The 22049-nt window shown below is 42.3% G+C and overlaps 1 protein-coding gene and 1 long non-coding RNA gene across 10 annotated transcripts in view; one reads left to right on the top strand and one right to left on the bottom strand.

Annotated features, from left to right (window-relative positions):
* The window catches only part of FYN (FYN proto-oncogene, Src family tyrosine kinase), a 211248-nt gene that overhangs the window by 90038 nt on the left and 99161 nt on the right, over positions 1-22049 (bottom strand). Inside the window, exon 4 of one of the 9 annotated variants that reach the window (XM_078054854.1) lies at positions 11707-11840. The exons of 7 other annotated variants lie outside the window; for them this stretch is intronic. The gene's annotated coding sequence lies outside the window, so the exon portion shown is untranslated. Of the gene's footprint in view, positions 1-6303; positions 6395-11706; positions 11841-22049 lie in introns of those variants that run through there. One more of the 9 variants, XM_078054856.1, reaches the window with a different exon arrangement.
* LOC144379051 (uncharacterized) lies at positions 4369-11070 on the top strand. The gene is made up of 2 exons (XR_013441148.1): positions 4369-4490; positions 7049-11070. It is a non-coding gene; the product is annotated as an uncharacterized LOC144379051 (long non-coding RNA).

The following is a 22049-nucleotide window of genomic DNA, read 5'->3' as shown; positions in this document are numbered from 1 at the left end:
CCACTTTCTATTTTGAAAGGGATCAGAAAAATGTGGTTCTTTATGGACTTCAGCAATGCATTATCCAAAAAGGCCTCTCATATTCCCTTGGGAGACAGGAAAATGTGGGCTGGATACCAGGGCAATGAAGTGAATGATAATATTTAAATGGGGTTGATCAGTGAGTTCATGTCCACTTAGAAGGTAGACTCTAAGGGGCATAAAACAGGGCTCTGAGCTCTTCAACAACTTTGCCAACATCTTAGATGAAGATATGGAAAATTTACTTGATAAAATATTCAGATGAGACAAACTTTTGGAGGTATAGGAAATGTAGGTGACAATCTCAGGACACAAAAATATCTTGATAGGCTAGGGTAATAGGGCCAGAACTGAGATGATAGAATTAGTGAAGGAAAATGTGAGGGCCTGAAAAAAAAAATGTTGCATAACTACAGGAAGGTGGGCGTGTGGTTTCAGCAGCAGCACGTGTGAAAAAGATTTGGGGGGTGTTAGCTGAGTGATTTCAATTTGAGTCAATTGTTTGACATGGCTCAGGGAAGCCAGTGTGATCTAATGCAGTGTTTACTGAAATACAGCATTAGGTCTGGCCTCACATAAGAGAAGGTTTCAGAAACACTTAGAAACACAGGAGCTTTTATTATATGAACATGCTGGGTAAAGTTACTTAACAAACCTAGCTTGGCTTAACCAAGAGAAGAGATTTTGCTGGTTATCATGAAGGTCCTCCCCTTAGTTAGGCTGAGCTAAGGTGGTTAACAGACCATAATGAAGGAGCTGTCACACTAGACGTTGCACTGACCCATTCTTAGCAATCCTCAACTTTGAGTCTTTAAATTGCAACAATAATGAAATTTTAGGCACGAAGAGACAGAGACCATTTAAAAGGGCAATGTTGTCCCTCTCTTCCTCATTAAGTAAATGCTAAGCATTGTATTAAGTAATTAAGATACTGTCTGTCTGTTTGAAGGTGGGACTCTTTAACTGTCTGAATAGTTCCGGGCCCCAAGCTGGGGTTTGCTTTCTTGATGGTTGGAGAGGATCATGAGGGACAGGGAGTGGAGTGCCCATGATTTACAGCCAACTCCCTGCAAGCACAACAGGGTACTATTCCCATGGGGGGAGGAGATCTTCTGACACCTCTTACTATTCCCTCAGTGTATAAGTGGTGAATTCTGGAACTTCCAAATATAACACTTACTTTATGTCAGCAAATTGGCAAAATTTCTAAACAAAGTTGGTTTTTTTTTTTTTTTTTATAACAGGAAATTTGTTGCTGTGTATTAGTTCCCTTCCTCCTGTAGTTGCTGCTGATCTTCAGGACAAGGGCTGCATGGATCTTGGTGTACACCTTAAGAACAACAGACAAGAGCCACAGTCTCTCATCTCAACTGTTTCTCTTGAGAGAGAGAAATTCTTATATGATAGGGTCAGTGGGTTTTAGCCTCAATATAGCATATTTTTTTGAGGGGCTTCCCTAGTAATTACCTAATAAGATATTTTTAAAACATATTTATAGAGAGATATATGCACACACTTACTCATATATGTGTGTGTGTATGTGTGTGAGTGTACAATTTGAAAGTCTCTCAAGCCCTGACTATATAGAATCTAGAACTTGTCCAGAAAATAACAGATATTATAAAGATCTGAAATTATGTTGGGAAAAACTAATACAAAAACTGAAAATTGTTTTTGCTCTAAGCAAAAGAAGACATTTAAGCAGTCTTTAAAAAAACTGATGGGTTGTTACATAGAAGAATATTTTCTTATGATGCGTTTTAATCATGAGAACTTCCCAAAGATGGTAGAGACTATGTGACACTAGAGATGTTTGGGCAGAATTTAAATAAACAGATACTGGTTGGACTAGATGAACTTTAAGGCTCCTTCAAGCACAGCAGCTCTTTTCTTTGCCCATGAAACAGCCCATGGTGTTAAATCTAACAAGGTAATCTGAAGGTGAATGCCCTGAGGCCAGGGCTTCTGAGAAACTAGATTGATAATTACTTAGAAGCTGAAGAAGGGAATCCATGTTCTGAGAAAAAGAGGACGGTGCCAGCAAAGGGCTCTTCGACACTCTTCCATGATTAAAGCAAATTGTCAGAACTGTAAGGACAGAATGACAAACATAGTGAGAGATTTTAACAATACCTCTCTGAATGACTGATGAATTAATAAGTCCATAAAAGATTTGAACAACATAATTAAGAGGTTTCATCTAATGGGTATATTTTAAGAGCTCTATCTTCCCAGTACCCATCAGAGAATACGCATTTAAAAAAATATTCATGGAATGTTTTTAAGAAATCAATCACACACTAGGCCATGAACCAAGTCTCAATAAATTTTGTGGAGCTGGTTTCACACAAACAACATTCTCTAACAACAAAAGATTTTTTAAAGTTAGACTACTAAACAAAATGGTTACTAAAAAACTCTCACTTGTTTGGGAGTTTAAAATGACACTGCTAGTAACTCATGAATCAAAGAAGAAACAATTATGGTAACGATAACATTCTTAAAACTGAGTGATGATGAAAATATTCCGTAATATAACTGGGCAGATCCCACTAATGATGTAGTTAGAGGAAAATACTTAAATCTGATCCTAGAAAAGAAAAAAGATGGAAAATTAATGAGTATCCAACTCAAGAGGTAAGAAAGTGAATGACAGTAAATCTGAAGAACATGGAAGAAGGGATTAACGAAGGGTAGAAACTAATAAAATCAGTAAACAAAGATATGCTAGAGAAGATTAACAAAGAAAAAGCTGTTTATTTGAAAAGGTTAACAGGCAAATCACCAAAATCGATCAAGAAAAACACAGAGAATACTCATAATAATATTAGGAATAAAAGAGAGACTATAACTAGAGATTCAACAGAGATTAAAAATTAAGAGTATACTCTGCACAGCTGTATGTCATTAAGTTTGAAAATTTCAGTGAAATGAAGAATTTCAGAAAAACACAGTACTATAACCGTTGAAGAAATTGATGTATCAGTTAAAAGTCTACTCGTCTCTCCATCAAAGAAAACAAAACCAGTAAGCACTAGGTTCAGATGGTTTTAGAGAAAAAAAGATGCAAGTCTCAGAGATGGAGAATGGAAAAGCACTAGTATAATCTTATTATCAAAACCAGACAAGGACAGTAGGGAAAAGGGAAAATTATAGGCCAATTTCAGATATAAAAACAAATAAAAATCCTAAAAATATATTAGCAAATGAACCCAATAGTGCACTGAATATATCATGGCTAACTTGGATTTTTACCAATAATGCAAGGATTATTTAACTTAAGAAAGCTGCTGACAGCAAGTTCCCCATTATCAGATTAAAAGAGAAAAACCCTCGATCTTATCAATGGATGCAGAAAAAGCACTGAGTAAAATTCAACACTTATTTGTGATTTTAAAAAACAGAAACTCTTAGCAAACTAGGATCGCAAGGAAAATTTCTTAACCTAAAGAGTTTTAACCAAATCCCAAGAGTAAGCATCATGTTCAATGGTGAAATGTTAGCAGCCTTCCCTTTAAAATTAAGAACAAGTCAAGGAGGTGTGCTCTCCCTACTTTGCTTAACGCTGTACTGTGGGTCCTATGCAGAGCGGCAAAATAAGAGAGATAAATAAATAAATAAATGTTGGAAAGGAGAACTAAAACTCATAATTATTTATGGATGTCTGGATTATATGGACCTAATAGAAATTACAGATAAATTATCAGAGTTGATAAAATGCCTTAGCAAACTGCTATTAGTTCAATATGAAAAATTCTGTTCCTATGCACCAGCAACAGTTAGACGAAGTAATTTTATTCAAAAAATAGAACACTTATTTTTCTTGACCTTCATTTCCTTTTCTTTTTTAAAGGTTTTATTTATTTATTTGAGAGAGAGAGTGAGAGTGTGCATGAGCAGAGGAAGGGGCACAGGGAGAGGGAGAAGCAGACTCCCCACTGAGCAGGGAGCCTGATGAGAGGGCTTGATCCCAGGACCCTGAGATCATGACCTGAGTCGAAGGCAGACATTTAACTGACTGAGCCATCCAGGCGCCCCTTGACCTTCACTTCCTGCTCTTCGATGCACACCTCATTCAGATAAGCATAGGATGATAAAAAAAATAATTAAGAAAAACAAGTAACTAATTATATTACAAAATTATGAGAGGCAGAGGGCACAATTTCATGGAAGACTTACAGGATTCCTCTCTAGTCTATGGTTCCCACAGAAAAATTCCACTTGAAAAAAATGGGGCGCTGTAGATGGGGTTACCTTGAACTGTGGTGAATCACATGTATTACTGGAAAAGAAACACAAACAGGAAGTTCCAGGCCTCCGCAAATCAAACTCTGCCTCAAAGGAAAAATAAGGTTGACACCTTCTCTTCCACACAGCTTACAATAAAGTGAGCAGGAACCAGCTCTTCAAATGGCATCCCACATCGGGAAGGAGACAGAGGTCTTGAAGAGAGAGGCGCTGGGCAAGAGGTAGGTAGAAAGAGAGGGTTAAGAAAGTTCTTCATCTACATGAAGATAATATTGAGGGTTACTTAAAAAACTTTTTTAAATTGAAATTTCACTATACCAAGCACAGGATGATATTTACATTCTAAGAACTATCTGCTTCAACCGAGACCTCTAAACTTACTCTATATTTGGGTACCTCCATCAGCAGGGGGCTCGGTCTGCTTGCACTTTCAACACTCTTAGGGTGGCATAGTACTGGCACATATAATTCGTTTCTACTCAGGGGCTGATTGTCATTTCGATTAAGTGACAACGAAAATGAGATAAAACTTCATGAAGAACTTTTTATATTCACTTGGATCTGACTGGGCAAGTCACTCAATGAAAACAAGGTTATCTGAAAATACTATAGTATGATGTTGTTTTTAAAAATGGTTAAAACCTAATGCATTGGAAACAACCAAAATAAGCAAAAATAGAGGCTGGTTTCCTATCTGATTAAATAAACTATGGCACATTCCTATAGTGGGATAGGAGACAGCACTGGAGTCCTACTGTAAAATAACCTTATTGACACACAAAAATATTCACAGTATATTGCCAAATTATACAAATAAGATATAAAACATTAAGTGCAACTCAAAATCACTTTAAAAAATTTCCAAGTTTGGACATTGAACAAAAATACTAACAACATGTGTGATTATTTCTGAGTGATGAAATAATAGTGACTTTTGTTTTGTCCTTTGTGCTTTTCTGTGTTTTCTAAGTACTCTACACTAAAGATGTGTATTAATGCAGATATTATTTTTAAAAACTCACCATAATGCCATTTGTGACAACATGGATGGACATTATGCTAAGTGAAACATGCCAGACACAGAGAGACAAATACCATATGATTTCACTTATATGTGGAATCTAAAAGCAAAACAAAACAAAAAAAATGAACGAATATACAAAGAAAAAGAAACAGACCCATAAATACAGAGAACAAACTGGTGGGTGCCAGAGGGGAGGGGTGGGGGAGGGATGGACAAAATAGGTGAAGGGGAGTGGGAGATACAGGCTTCCAGTTAGGGAATGAATAAGCCACGGGGATGGAAGGCACAGCACAGGGAATATAGTCAGTGGTACTGTAATAGCATTGTGTGGGGACAGACACTTGTGGTGTATAGAGAAGCTGAATCACTCTGCTGTATACCTGAAACTGTGTAACATTGTGTGTCAACTACACTTTGATAATTAATAAACAAACAAATAAATAAAATTCACCATAATAAAGTACCTAGAGTTCTGTAGCACAAACTTCTGGAGCTCTCCCCAAACATTCAAACTTAGTACAGCTTCGGGGCAGCCAAAACAACCAACAAAAACAGTGTCTCCTGATAGTCACACTAGAGACTCTTTTCTTACTCTAGTTCCACCACCCGAGTGGGAGTAGTTGGGCTGGAGTATCTCAGGGCCCCCAGGAGACACTGAAAAGGCTTAGTGCCTATCCCAAGGAAGAGTTTGCTTCCCTTAGCTTGCTCTTGCACCGTCAGCCCGGCAGAGCCCCTAGCGCAGCATCTGGGGCTACAGGACATTAATGAGAATTCGGGGCATGGACAAAAATTCCACTTAACCATACTTCATAATGTTGCTTTCCTGCTTAGCACCCTCCCTCAGTTTTCCAGCTTGGCTTCCAAGCCTTCCACATTAGGGCCCCCACACCTCTTCCACCAATCTCCCACTGCCCCGGCACGATCTCCACCCAGGATGGTATATATCTCCACACTACCGTCCCTGCAATTTCCACATCTCATTCACGTGCCAGGCCCCATGCTGATCTTACCCTCCAGAAGCCTTCCTTTTAGTTCCTCTGGCTCACGTTGATCTCCCAGTCTCTCAGTTCCTTGGCTTATCCCCCACACTTGATCATGTGGGGGTGGACAGTCACATTGGTTCACTGTTTCCTGTGCATGGCAGGGTCTCTGAAGGGTTGGGGCCAAGTCCTGTACTGCTTTGATTCTCCCCATTGCCTTCTCCCAGCTGCTAGCATGGGGTTGCAACACGGTAGGCTCTCCCTTCCAGTCTGTCTGTTTGCCTGCTTCCTTCACTTTCTGCTTGTCCCATCCTACAGAGCAGAGCATGACATCTTCCCTGCCCTCATTCTTCTAAGCTTCTATCTATACGGCTTCCTCTAATGTCTTCGGCTCTCACTTAGCTGCACTAATGGATGGCAAGTCACTAATGCAGACAATTCGTGAAAGTGCCTGGTCCTCTTGACTTCTCACTCCCAGGCACCCCCAGGGTGCTGCACCCATTGAGAACTATATCTCTTTCAGTTCCTCCCTAACTCTTCTCCTTCACCACTTGTTCAACACCTAGTTACTGAGTGCCTTTTGTGTGTTGGGCACTGTTGCTTAAACCCACAGTTGGAGGTCTGTTTTTCCCCAACTAGATGGGAAGCTCCTTTATGGCAAATGTTATCTGTTACAATTATTTAAATGTCCAGACAATCTAGCACTGTGCTGATAAAGTGTTTGGAATGAATATATATATATATATTTTTAAGATTTTATTTATTTATTTGACAGAGAGAGAGAGCACAAGCAGAGGGAGAGGGAGAAGCAGACTCCCCGCTGAGCTGCAAGCCCAACGCGGGGCTCGATCCCGGAACCCCGGGATCATGACTGGAGCAGAAGGCAGACACTTAACCGACTGAGCCACCCAGGTGCCCCAAGTGTTTGGAAAATATTAAACTGAAACTAGAAAGAGAAAAGGAATGAAGCAGAAGGCTATAGTTTCATTCTATAACTCTCCCCTTTGTGGTTTGACTATATAGATGGTGTAAAGATTAGGAAAAACTCCCACTCTAGCAGAAGTGAGTAGAGCCTTTGTTTCTTTCTGAGTTTAAAGCAGACAAAATGGGACAGTGATGTACGTGAAAGCACTCTTTAGATGGTAGAATATGTTACAAATACCATCATCATCATGATATGCATTATCTATACCTCGATGTGGAAAGTTTGATCCCAAACAATAAGCAACTAAGTCACCCCATCTTGCAAGTTCCTGCAACCAGCAGCAGAATATAGCCCGAAGAGAAAGCTGATAGCCTGACAAAACCCAAATGAAAGATAAAAATGAGCAAGAACAGCCACATACCCAAAGAGAGAACAAATCCCCACTGCTGGGAGCAAGAAATCCTCTAATTGCCTCCACACCCCTGCTTACTTCCATCTGCTCGCATTTAAGCCCAACTACAGGGCTCCTTGCAGCTGCGGAGAAGAAAGGAAAAGACTTCAGAGTGTCTGGATGGCTAGGGCAGGCAGAAGCCAACAATAAGGACGGAAGATCCACAAGCAAGGCTAAAGAGCAAGGTAAAGTGGACAAGAGATTCGATGTTTGTTATGCAAAACTGAGCAAACAACCTCTCCTGGTTTGAGACCACGTGAAATGATCATGGAAATCACTGTCGGGAGGAGGGCGGCAGGAACATGCGTGGGCACGACAGCTGCAGTGGTGCAACTGAAGCAGCCTATGAGCCTCCCTGGAGCAGGGAGTCGGAAGGGGCCCGGGCTGCAATAGGTTTCCTACGCGGATGGGACCGGAAGCGCAGGCACCACACTCCTCAGTGTGCTGTTAACTCAGCCTTCACAAAACTCGCAAGTGCTGATCTTGGTTTTTAGAAATGCCAACCTTTTGATTTTGGTGTCATTTGGATCATTTCTCCCCTGCTGTGCCTACCTCAAGCTCACCAGTCCCAGTTCTCACTGTTTCTGGGCTGCCTCATGCTCAGGAATTTCCCCTGTGCCCCCACAGTCTGAAGGATCCTCCGAAGGAGCAATTAGGTAGTATAATTTTTTTTTTAAAGTCACAGCATCTTGGAAAACAGGCAGTCCATTTTTAGATGACGAGACTGAGGTGTACAGATGCAAAGAGGCAAGATGTGGTCATACCACCGGCTAGTGGCAGGGATATGAGCCCTCATCTCATACCTTACAACGAATCACACATGAGAGAAAAGGGAAACCAATGCTTAGTGACATTAGCTATACTTAGTGACACTAAGTTAGGTGGCTTCACATACTTTTATCTGAGCTCCAACCTTTAAAATAATCCTATGAGCTGGGCTTAGGCACTTTTCCTCAAGTCTCACAGCCAGGAATGGTGGAAGTTGGGGGTCCACATTTGGTCTGATTACAAAGCCTGTTCTTCCTTCTAGCCAGGACTGCCTAAACATTTCAGGATGAAGGAAGCTGATGGAGTAGTTAACTCAAGAGACAGGTACCTTTTGAGGGTATTAAATTCTGTTCAGGGCATAGTGAAAGGAGAACAGTATAATGGTATGAATATCAGTAAGTCACATGGGCCCCAAGACTCAAACAGAATTTTGGAAATCAGTGGGAAAGGTGGTTACTAGAAACTTCTTGGTTTCCTCGTGTGACCATAGTTTTGCAATCTGTGAGGACCCTGGAGGATTCTGGAGAGGTGGCTTTCCTATCTCTAAGCAGCTTCCTCCTGCAGAGCAGGGTAAAGCTAGAAGGGTAGGTTGGGTAATGCCAATGGCAACCATGCTTGGGCCAGTAGGACACACAGGGCTCTCTGCAGGAGTGGAAGGGGGCCCGTTGGCTATACCTTCAGCAATGAAATGCCCTCAGGAATCCCTTGAACAGAGTATCTTTGCCACCAACCATCACTTCCAACAGAGCAGAGACTGCTCAGCAGTTCCTGGCCAGGCCAGGTCACCATCAATGCAGGGCGTGTTCACAATGGAATGCTGTGGGCGACTCTGTTTTTGACTCTGTTTTATAAAAGAAATTGATTATGTCCTTCCATGAGAAGGAACAGCTTCAACATGCAGGTTGTATGGATGCAAAATGTTCCTTTGGGTAAATGATGGAATCTCACCCAAGTGGCCAGAACTGGAAAAGGGGACTGTCCATCATTATATCTGCTCTAGCCTTCCACAAGCCGCACCAGGGAGGAGGCTTCCGAGCTGTCCGCTCACAGGCACCACCCCCGGGAAGCTCTGTTTCTGCATGGGTTTTCGGAGTTCTCTCGGACCTTGCCAGTCAATGTCAGTTAGGTACACCTCCAAGTGATTTCTCTCCCTGGCCTGACAGTTCTAAAATTAAAATTCAACCAAGTCTCAAATCTGTCTCTTTGGAGCAGACATGATAGGATGGGTAACTGAAAATAGCTTGTGTGTTTTGTCCACTGCTTGAGACAAAGTTTGCTTCTGTTGGAATTCCCCTTCACCAACATTTTATTGTGAAAAACTTCAGATACATAGTTTTAATAGTTTTACGTTGAATATCTATCTAGTTCTGACATTAACATTAATTTGCTTTAACATATAGCTATCCATCTCCCCATACTGTAAAACTTTTATATCTGCACATTTAATAATTTTACATTGAACATGCACCTAGCTTCTAACATTAACATTATACCATATTTACTTTATCATATAGTGATCCATCTACCCAAACTGTAAAACTTACCTACGCATTTTTTATGGTCTTTATTCTCCTAAGGTGCAGCTTGGGGGAAAAGCATGGCTTTCAGACACCTCTGGCAGTGAAACCCTGCTTGAACACTCACTAGCTGGGAGATTGTGCACGTGTTTAATTTCTTAGCGCTTCAGTTTCCATAGTTATAAAATGTGGGGAACAATGCCTAGGGGTGTTGTGAGGATTAAATGCCATATGGTGGGGGAAACACCTGTAAGGACATGGAACCATGTTTTAGTTCATAGACAATTCATGAGCATGACACGCTCCCTCTGTTTTCTATGAAACAAAACTGCAGAGTCAAAAAATAGTAACAATAATCCAGGTACACATGAAACAAGAATGGCAGAATGTGGGTAACTGTGGGAGGTGGGTGAAGGATTCATGGGAGGTTGGTCCATTATGCTACACTGTTTACTTCCTATAAATTTGAAAATTTCCATAATAGGACAAAATATTTAAAAAAATGAATCCGCTGGATTTTGTCAAGGAAAAAAGAAGGAATCCTATTTTTGGAAAATTCAATAAGAATCCTCTGAGGAAGTAATAAGATAAATGATGACACGGTGGTTAACAGCACAGGTTTAGGGAGGCCCTGGGTCATCTCACTCTCACAGGTGGTAGGGGAAGCGGAAGCAAAGGGCTTAGGGACTTTGTAGATGCTCCCCAGGTGACTTGGTTCACTACTGGGTGAGAACCTTTGTCCTGGCAGAAAAGTGTGAAACCACACTTTCCAGCATATTAATTGTGAGAATAAATACTTTGCATAATGCAAAACTTGTGCCTCCAGCTAATTTGCAGGCTGATGACTGTGTGAGGAGCCTCTGATTTAGCAGTATAAAAACTATTTGTAACCCAACAGCCTCCCTTGGTAAGTCAGGGGTGGGTTAACGAAGGACCCAATTAGACTGCATTCTCCCACACTGCTTATCAACAGTCTAAACTAATAGAGCTAAGGAGTTCCTCAGCCGCTTTCAGAATCGGGGACCTGGAGAAATCTGGAGGGGGGGAAAAAAAACACCCGTGGACAATGTTTAGCAGAAAAGGAAAGACTTCATTTCTTTCTTTTAAAATAAAAATGTCACCCTCCTGTTCTCCTACCCTGATTCCTTCCCTTCCCTGCTGTGGATCATTCTCTCTTTCCCGTTCGCTGGCAGCCAAGGGCACCGAGGGGCTGCGAGGGAACTGCTCTGCTCGGGGAGGCGGTGTGTGTCTCTGGGAGCCCTTGGAGTGGCGGCAGCAGCGGGGCCTTTGAGGGACGAGGGCAGGGCTCCCACAGGTGAGCGACAAAGCCATCTGCAGCTCTGTGGGCTTTTGTGGCAAAGAAGAAAGCAGGTAACAGAGCGCATGGGGGCACGTGCACACACGTGAGCACTAACACACACGCACTCCCTCCCTCACGTGCACACACGTGAGCACTAACATACACACGCACTCCCTCCCTCACGTGCACACACGTGAGCACTAACATACACGTGCACACATGAGCACTAACATGCATGTGCACTCCCTCACGTGCACACACGTGAGCACTAACATACATGCGCGCTCCCTCGGGAGCTGGCAGTGTTTCTGTACCCCTGTGTTACTGACTGAACAGTGTCTCCCCAAAATTCATACACTGAAGCTCTAACCCCCACTACCACTATATTCGGAGACAGGTCTTTTAAGGAGGTAATTAAGGTTCAATGAGGCCACAGACGAGGGCTCTAGTCCAACAGGTCTGCTCTTCTTACCAGAGGAAGTGATACCAGGGATGTGTCTGTACAGAGAGGCCACGTGAGGACAGAGAGAGAAGGTGGCCACTGGCCGCGGGCCTCCTTGCAGAGAGGACAGGCTTGACCAGGAGAGGCCTCTTTGAGCACCTGTGCTGAGAAAGAGACACAGTGTTGGACAGAGAGGTGAATTTTCCAGCCTGAGGGACTGGGAAGAGGGGGCATTTAAGATGAGCCTTGCGGCCGACTCTAAGAGATGGGAGGAAGGCATCCTGGAGGAGGAGAGTGAGTGCCCGAGGCCCGCTGAGGGCACAGAGGCTGTTTGTTTTTGCCCTGGGATGACTATGAAGCATATGGTCGGACATGGTAGAAAGGTAGGTCAGACAGAGGGATGGTGAAGGGCCTTGAACATCAGTTTACCACGTTTCTTTCTCAGAGGCTAATGGGAACCTTGAAAAGTTTTTAAACAAGAGGATGACAAGAATTGATATACATGCTAACAAGGGCAAAGTAAAGAGGCCTGACATGGAATAAGCATTTAATAGTGCCAGGCATCACGTGAGCACCACATCTTATCTCCTGTGATTCTCGACTCCCACTTCGGAAAGTAGGAAGGTGAGGTTCACAGAGGCGAAGTGACTTGCCCAAGACCCCACAGCTGGTTTGCAGTGGGGAGCTCAGATTTCAATCCTATGTCCATCACCAAAGCGAATGCCCTGTCCATCCTGCCATTTAAAACCCTAACCCAGTTCTGGTGGCTTCATCTACTTTCCCTGAAACCAGAATGGCTATTTAATGGAACAGAGACTGGAATGCACATTTTGTTTAGGCTTGGGAAGTAGGCAGAACAGCAGCAAAAACTTCCAATGCGCAGGGCACCTCCAGAAATCTTATTCAGCCTTCAAACAGAAGCTATATGTGAGTTGGTTCTTTGCCTTCCACGTCACAACAAAAAGTTACAAATGTTCCTGTTATGTTCGGTGGTATCAAAGTAACTAATAATGGCAATTTGCATATAAGCTGCAAAAATGTGTAGGGAGAACAGTTGCCCTGGGTGAGCTGACACCCTGCATGGACTGTATTTTTTTCAATGCAGTGTCAACAGCTACTCTCAAATACTCTTTGCCCCCCAACTCCTGAAAGAGCATCCAATACCCAGGAAAACACAATGCTGTGTCCTGGATCTGCTGGAAGGACAGACTTGGTAAGGGATGCCATGATCATTTCTTTTTGGCTCAGTTGCTTATCCAAAACCCCAGATACATTTAAAAGTGAAAAAGAATAAAACACTGGGTTAGAAAGAAGAGTTAATGTTCTTAAATATAAAAACCAAATCATACCATGACACATACCATCAGGAACCACTTAAATATTCTTAAATGCACTCTCCTTCAAGAGCAAACATTTTTAGTATTTAGGAAGCAATACTTACAGAGGTAACTTGGGTGCTATTTTGAAAATTACACACTACTATTATTATCCTAAGATGCAATTGTGTATAACAGTTTGTCAGGGGAAAGGCAGACTACTGAAAGCATCAATTCAATCCAGCACACCTACTGTGGGGCATACCTACTGTGTCAGGCATTGTGACTAGATAGATCAGGATAAACAAACTGAAGAGTATGAAAGGTTGTGGAAATCACTTTAAAAACAACTGATGCCATAACGACCTCTTTTTTTTTTTTAACTTTAGAACCAAATTTTGAGAGGCATTCCTTTGAAAAACAGGCATAATATTTTCTACTTCCTTGCCTAATCATGCCCTAGGACTCATGTTCTGTGGCTTCTCTGTAAAATGTTCCTAACACTGCCTAACCCATTCCACCTTCAAGAAGGCAGTGGGGTAGAACTGGGAGTGTGTGTGTGTGTGTGTGTATGTATGTATGTGTGTGTGTGCACATATGTGTATGTGTTTGTTGGGGGTCTTCTTTTCCTTTTTTGCTCTACAGATATGCTCATATTACATTTTCCATTTTGCATCCTAATTGGTGGATATTGGTCTCACCCATAAAACAAAACCCTTGTCATGTACTGTGTCTCAATGCACCTCTTTTTTCCCAAGGCAGGAACAATGCCTAGCACGGCTCCTTAAATGTTAATGAATGAATGAATGCTTGTTTTGACTGTGAGCTTTATCTCTGAGTCTAGTTTGATAGTCAAAATATTCTCCATTGTGGGTGTCAAAAATTTCAAAAATGTCAATGCATGCATATAAATATACTTCAGGATATTAAGTTTGTTAAGGTATAATTTACACATAGTAAAGCTGTCCCTGAATTTTGACAAATGGACACAACTGAGTAAGAGTGGGTGGTTCTTAATATACTTGCTTGGGTCCTGTCCGCAAGCCTTCTGACGGTGAGAACATCTCCTCAGGTGATCCAGATAAGAATCCTTGAGGTAGATGATGCTCTGCCACTCTATTCTAGATTTCCTTTCCTTTCCTCAGTCCCTCATCCATCACTCTCAGTCAACTATTAATATTGAAGATGAAACCAAAACATTTCTACGCAGCACCATACTGGAAGCAAAATCTAGGTAACTCAGCCACTTGCCTGGAGTCAACTATGATTTCTGGTTGTATGGCAGAAATAAAGCTAGTAAATGATATTTTGAAATGAACACGAGATACCCACTCAAAGAAATAAAAACGCCTTTGAATCAGAGTGAATAAAAGGGCTGTGATTTAAATGGGGACTGAGTATTGATGTAGGGAAGGGGGGGTGAGAGAAGAAAACTGCCCTTACAAAACACATTGTTTTGATTCCAAATGCAACTTTACACCTAAAGATTCAGGGGCTCTGTGAATAAGAGAGATTGACACAAGGTCAAAACCTAAGGAGGGGCGCCTGGGTGGCTTAGTCGTTAAGCGTCTGCCTTCAGCTCAGGTCATGATCCCAGGGTCCTGGGATCGAGCCCCACATCGGGCTCCCTGCTTGGCGGGAAGCCTGCTTCTCCCTCTCCCACTCCCCCTGCTTGTGTTCCCTCTCTCACTGTGTCTCTCTCTGTCAAATAAATAAAATCTTTAAAAAACAAAACAACAACAACAAAAAAAACCTAAGGAATACAGTGCTGAAGGAAAATAGGGGAAATTCATTTCTCTGGTTTGGTGGTGTCATCCTTCAATGACTGGAAGAGGCCAGAGGATAAGGGGAAAAAGGCATTATCTTCTCTATCCTTTATTTAACTGAGATTGTTGGAAGATGTGGAATCTGGCCTCTAATTAAGAATATGGGACAATCTTTACCCTATTCAAATTTCTATTTTTACAAATCAGTGTTTCCATTTGGGTGAAGTCCATCATAACAAACTCCAGGGGCCTGTCACCTTTCTTCTGTCATTTCCCCCCACCCCCCAGGATTGTATTGTAATCGAATACTTCAAGTGATAGGGTCAACGGCCAGGAGACTTGACATTTAGTGGAAATGGAATCTGACCTTTACTAATGTTTCATTGTGAATAATGTCCTTGGTTTCATTGTGAATAATGCTCAAAATGGGACTGATGTATTAACTAGTATTTGACTAATTAAAGAAAAAAAGAAGAAACCATCATGAATCAAAACAGAGGTATACTTGGTGTAAAAACAGCCAGAAAATGTATAATGCCTACTTGCTCTGCTGAGGTCCTGGGAGACTATGAGTCTGCATGAATTTTAAGAATCCATTGATTAGAATGGGTCCTTCAGAAAGGGTGAGTTAAAAAAAAATCACCCTGGTTTTGCAAAATGCCATTGAGTTACCCCCTCAGAGAAAGGAAATCATGGAAACTGCTGTGGAGACATCTGGAAGTATGCTTCACACTATCATTTACAAGGCAGGGTATGTGGGTCTCACCAGCTGCCAGGACTGGTGGAAAACTGCTGAGCTAGTCGTTATGGCCAAACCAAACATCTCCCTGTAATTAGACTTAGCTGGGGAAAAAGTGGCACACAGAGGATAGAAATATGTGGCCTCAGACTCGGGGGGAGGACAAGAAAGCTGATTAAGTTTTTCTCAAGAGATTCAATTAAAGAATCTCGCTGGGTGTGGCCCTGGACTGCTTAGCTGCCCAGAGAAGTAGCTGTAAGCCACATCGAGTGCTTGAAATGTGGCTTGTCTAAATCGAGATATGCTGTTAAGTGTTAAATACACACTGAGATTTCTAAGACTTAGTACACAAATATTTCAATAATTTTTAATACGGATTGATTATATAATAGTTTAGATACAACTTAGGTTAAGGTATATTATTAAAATTAATTTCGCCTATTTCTTTTTACTTCCATTTATAAATGAACTACCAACATTGAAAACTTGGGACAGTTAAAATACAGATCGAGATTTCTGATAGCACTGGGCCCACAGCTGTCTGAGACCCAGGAGCACGTGCACTTTTTAGGTGTGCATGGCTTGTGTTTCTCCAGCTGCACAGCCCCCTCCTGGCTGACTATGTCTTGTTTCACAGACCCACCCAGTCGGGTAGGCATTTGTCTACAGCAAGAACTGTAGGTGCGAGACACTGACAGGGTTGGGGATCAGAGGGGACACAGCAAAGTAGAAAATCCCTGACGCCAAGCCTGACAGATCCTGCTTGATCTCAGCTCCACCAGAGGAGCTGGGTGACCCTGAGCAAGTCCCTTTGCTCGCTAGTCTGAGCTGTTGTGTGTGGGGGGAAAGTGAAAGAAGTTCTATAGTTAAGGAGCCTATGTGGTACCCTGGCAGGTAGTAAATAGCTTTGTTAAAGTTACTCTTTCTTATCCTAAACACAAGAAATCTATTATCACAGCAAAATCTAGCTGACTACCAGGGAAGTGGCTAATTCATCACTGTAAAAATATGAAAGCCTAGATCATTCACTATAAAGAACTGAGGAAGAGAAAGCAAAGGGTAAAAATATCAGACACTATCCCAATGTAGTAAGTGATCCAGGTGAGGATTATCCATTGATACTCAAAGCACTGGACAAAAGGTAGGTTGGTGACAGGATGTTCACAAAGGATCCATGGAGCAGCCTACAGATGCCTTACTGACTCAGGGTGTATCTGGACATAGGTGAGGTCTGGTTACCACCTGCTCAAGAGATCAAACTGAGCTCTGTGGATGGTGGTACAAGGTGACATCATCTGCCTCCTGCTGTGATGTAATATCAAGCATGCATTACTACCTATGAAGTATCCTTGCCAAAAAAATGTTTAACCCGCACCTAATACCAAGCCTCTAAATCTAATAATTTTCAGGAAGAGAGAAGGAGCAAGTTGACCAACACTATGAAGAAACAGGCAAGGCCAGAGTGCAGGACATTCTATACAACATGCAGCCTGGACAATGGGGGAAATCTGACTATGGACTGGATGTTACACAATATCATAGAATTACTGTAAATTTCTTAGGTATAATAGCATTGTGGTTATATAGAAGAATCCATATTCTTAGGAAATACACAATGAAATATTTAGAGGTAAAGTGTCAAGATGTTTGCAACTTTCAAATATGGCGCAGCAAAAATTTATATAATGTATGCCATATATGTTACATGTAATACATATAAATATATATGTATAAATAATTGGAAGAAGGAATAACAAAAGCAAATATGGCAAATTCAAAACAATTGGTGAATCTAGGTAAAGGGCATATAGGTGTTGGTTTTACCATTCTCCCAAACTAGTGGCTTTGTTCAGAATAAAAAGCTGGGAAAGAAACTGGAAGAGAGAAAAAAGAAAAAAATAATAGGAAAGAAAAAAATCATATAATATCACTACCTCCTCTTTTCATAATCCCCTTGACATTTACATTCAGGGCAGCTTCACTGTGTGCCTTTTCATTCAATATGGTTACATTTTTACCACTTTAATAAATTCCATGTGTGCTCATTCAAACTGATGTAGCCACTGTTTTGGCTGCTTTGTTGGCTGACATCAAAATCACACTTTAAACAAAGCTCCAATAGTAGGCTGTAGAAGTGCTTCAGGTGGGGGTATGAAGCCTAAGATGTCTTATCAAAAACTCCTGAAATTGACACCTAATTCCCTATCTGGATGGTTTTTAAGCCAGTAAGATTGGATCAAAGGCTCTAGGTGGAGCATCCTTTTGGGCTTTGATCTTTTTCAAAGATGGCACTCTTTCCACCGTGCTAGGCACTGATGGAAGAATGACAGGTACAGGGTGCTGGTCAACCCGGGATACTGAGGTTTCAGAAAGGCTGCTTCCACATAGAGCATGCTGTGCCCGTGTTCTGGTGCAGAGTAGCAATGACACAACCCAAAGAACAATCACTCAGAATTCAATTTTTAATGCAATGAGAGCTCCCAGTAAAGCAGGAATTCATTCTGTGATGCCTTTAACATGGAGAGGGCCATAAAGGGTCTGGATTCAGAGAGCATAGATATAAGCCCGGTTCGACCGCACAAATTAGCTGTACAACCTCAGAGCAGTGTTACTGGGTGGGGTGCAACAAACCCTCTGCCGGGGACAACTCTTCACTGAGCAGGACTCTGGGAGATGCTGTAGGCCACGTACCAACTCCACCTGACTCCCCGTGCCAACTGCATGCCAACACCTCCTCCAGTCTTTGCGAGGAGGACAACCCCCACCCCGGAACCCCCAAATGCCTCCTAAGACATAGGCTGAATTCTTGGAGGCACAGATTTTATCTGGGGATAATACCTGTTCCACCACCTCAGAAGTGATTTGGGAGGAGCAAATACGCTTCAGCTCCTTATAAACTTACCGTAGCTATACGAATGACATCACGATACCCATTTGCACAGGCAGCCATACCAGTTAGAGGCAGGGCTATAGAGTTGGTCCAAATACCTGTATCCCAGGTCGGATTTATTACCCAGGGTCAGCTGTCCAGCATGTACTAGAATATGCAACAGTTACTTATTCTGAAAATGTTTCCCCTCCGTAAGTGGGAAACCCTGGTTTTACAGCACCCTCACTGTGGTGTAAATTTTCCAGTGAGGGCTGATGGCAGATCCACAGGCTCCTGGAGCAGACAAGAAGGATGGCAGTCTCAAAGTGGCTTCAAAGAATCTGGCTTAGGATGGCACCCACACTAACCTGGAATGAGAAGGACGCTTCTCTTAGTGAGCAAGGATTAACCTCAAGGATCAAGAGAATGAGGTAACAGGATACGGTGCTCTACTATCCCACACACAGCAGAGCAAGGAGCATAATGCGTAGTTCTGACCTTCAAAATGGCTGCTCCGTTCTTTGCATTTTTCAGCCATGCTTATGGAAGAGAATCTTAGAGGCTGGGCAGGGCTGCATATTAGTAGTACAAGAGTACAAGAGTAATACTAATAATTAGTGTTAGTGCACAAGAGCCACCTGGAGAGTGGCATGAAGAATACACCTGCCACAGGGGTTTGGATTCTGTCCATCTGGACTGGGCCCAGGGACCTGCACTCTTAAATCCATCTCTCTGGGTGATTCAGATGCAGGCTGCAGACTGCCTCTGGGAGAACAGGGACACCTCTCCAGAGACTTCTACAGAGGAGGCTTTGTCTTCAACTCTCCCTCACGGAGCATTCTTGCTCTCATTTTATTGCTTTCATGACTTACAATTTAGGTAAAAATGCTTCTCTGCCCTCAGGTGTGGTTGGTTTTTGGGTTAAAAATTTGTTCTTACTTGACCTCTCTTCCTCCTCCCCACCTACCTCCCACACACATTGTGTAAGCAAAAAGCTGATTTTATTTTGTTGATCTAATTTCTCCTTTATCATTCGCTTTCAAATGAGGACTAGGAAATGCTGACTGGGCAGAAAGTTCCAACCCTTCCTTTGAGAAAGGCCAAAGTCCTCAGGTATTAATAGGGAAGTGAAGGAGGCCACCAAAGGCAGAGCTGGGGAAAGGCATGAGTCTTGAAGAGCAAATGTGCAAACGGATACCCACTCTAGGTTGTCAGCTGTGGTAAAAGGGCACTGAGGTGGCCCAGAAGAATCACCCAGGGGTTGGGGAGTGCTGGCAAAGTAGGTAGCTATACATGTGTGGCTTCTCCACCGTTCCTTACATTAAAATATTCAGCACCAGCAGGTTCTCACAGTCTCACCCGATGCTGCTTACTCTTCAGCATTGGTACATTCCTCCAAATTCTGTTCATCTTAAAAACAGCAGACTGATAATGTAAAGTTCCTAAATCTCTGGACTTGGCCATCTAAAATGAGATCTTTTATCCTTTTCTTCTCCAAGTTTCTAGAATGCATTTTCATAGCATACTTGCAAAGGGAAAGATTATCAGAAAAAGAAAAATGGATGGTAGTAAAGTTGAAGGAATATTATACTAAAGGTTTTGGTAGGAAAATATTTATGTCCACAAGCACAAGCCACACCCTTTCTGGGAAGATATTACTAGCCTTGAAGCTGGGTTAGTGGATCCCAAAATATACCTCACAAAAAGCACAGTTACCCTCCCAAAATAAGCCCTATAATTAAAGTCTTTTCAAGTGGATTGTCCTATATCACAACTTGACATATGTTGCTTTAATCTCCCTGCTTCAGCAAATGTAGCCGTCTTGGGCTACAAAAGCCCTCAACAACTTACATTTAAACCAGACTGTGGTGTCACTAGGAAATTGATGCAAATAAACAGCCCTGTGTACCAAAATACCCAATCTCAATCATCTGTAATGAGATCTCTCTCCTCCCTAAGCACATTTTCATCACACCAGAATCGCTGCCCTTGATTCAAAAGGAAGGACTAGCCCAGATTGAAATACCATTTCATCTCAGAGACCATCTAAAGGCAGGCACTTCTGAAGAAGCTGGGGCTGAAATTAAAATAGGAGATGACCTCCTTTGTGTGAATGCGGGGATCATGTTGTGTGAGTCTCACTTCAGACGCCCATCTGTCTGTCTGAATTCATTTAAGTCAGTTCGTGCTTGGAGTTAGGGGTAGTGTTAAGAGAGAGAGTCCCTTATGAGACCTTTTGGCCCTATGATTCTCTGACCAAACTTCTTTATGTTTTCTAGGTATATATTTACATATAATTAAATGTCAAAATACTTAAAATTTTAAACCTTCAAAATAATAAGTACTTTGGACATTAAAAATTTTTTTTTTTATTACTTCCATATCAGGTTCCTCAGTCTCAGCTTTATTGACACGTGGGCCTGATCACTGTGTGTGGGGGGTGCTGTCCTGTGCACTGTAGGATGGTTAGCAGCATCCATGGCCTCCACCCACTAGATGTCAATACACACATCCTCCCACCCCCAGTTGTGACAACCAAAAATGTCTTCAGACATTGGCAAATGTCCTGTGGGAGAACAAAATTAACTCGGGTTGAGAACCACAGCGCTTATATATCTCCCCATGGCATGCCCAGGGGGAAAATAAATCTAGATTTTTCAAGGCACTCACAAGTTTTCATTTTAAGAATTTCAAACTTCCTGTGATTCATAATGAAGAATCAGGATCTGTGATACAGTGCTACCTTGAAAAATTAAAAACAGCACTACTGCTGTCTTAAACAAAGGGTGGCAAGGCCTGGCCTCATTTCAGTCAAGACACTTAAGAGAGGATGGATTTACTGTACCCTATCTCTTAGACGGCTATCCTCCCCACTTTGAGGAATTCCATTCTTAGAAGACTACTGTTAAGAAATCCTTCACAATCTATTACCAGGCCCTCCGTACTGATCGCAAAGGAAGAGGATTAGGGTTTGTATCTAGTGACATTGTCTATAGAAGCAATGGCCCTCTGTACTGCTCCTGGGCCAGATCACCTCAGGGGCAGTGCTTCTAATGCTGGAGAGGCAGGGTGGGGAGGGAGAGGGAAATAACATCAGGAGACACACAGTACAAGGATGGAACATGGTTAAGTTCAGGCCAGAGAAGAGAAGACGAATGATGAAGGAGAGGGTCTTCAAATACGTGAAGGGCTGGTGTGTGTGAGAGAGTGGGTAGACTTGTCTCTGCCTACTTAGAAAGTGACTGCGAGCATAGCTGGCTCAATGAGTACTTACCATAGGCCTGCTAAGTGCCAGGCACTGTCCAGGCACTGGGACCAGAGGAAGGAAGAAGACCAAGTTCCCGTCTCATGGAGCACATACGGTTCAATGTAAGGACTAGATTGCTTTCCTTCCCTCCTTTCTTCCCTCTTTCTTTCTTTCTTTTTTTTTTTTTTTAAGATTTTATTTATTTATTTGACAGAGAGACACACAGTGAGAGAGGGAACACAAGCAGAGGGAGTGGGAGAGGGAGAAGCAGGCTTCCCACTGAGCAGGGAGCCCGATGCGGGGCTCGATCCCAGGACCCCGGGAGCATGACCTGAGCCGAAGGCAGACGCTTAACGACTGAGCCACCCAGGCGCCCCTCTTCCCTCTTTCTTTTTAACAATTTGAGCTAAATGTCCAGGTATTTGTCAACTGCTTG

This window comes from Halichoerus grypus, chromosome 9 (assembly GCF_964656455.1).
Source record: "Halichoerus grypus chromosome 9, mHalGry1.hap1.1, whole genome shotgun sequence".
NCBI lineage: Eukaryota > Metazoa > Chordata > Mammalia > Carnivora > Phocidae > Halichoerus > Halichoerus grypus.
This window is presented reverse-complemented; position numbering and strand designations above follow the sequence as displayed.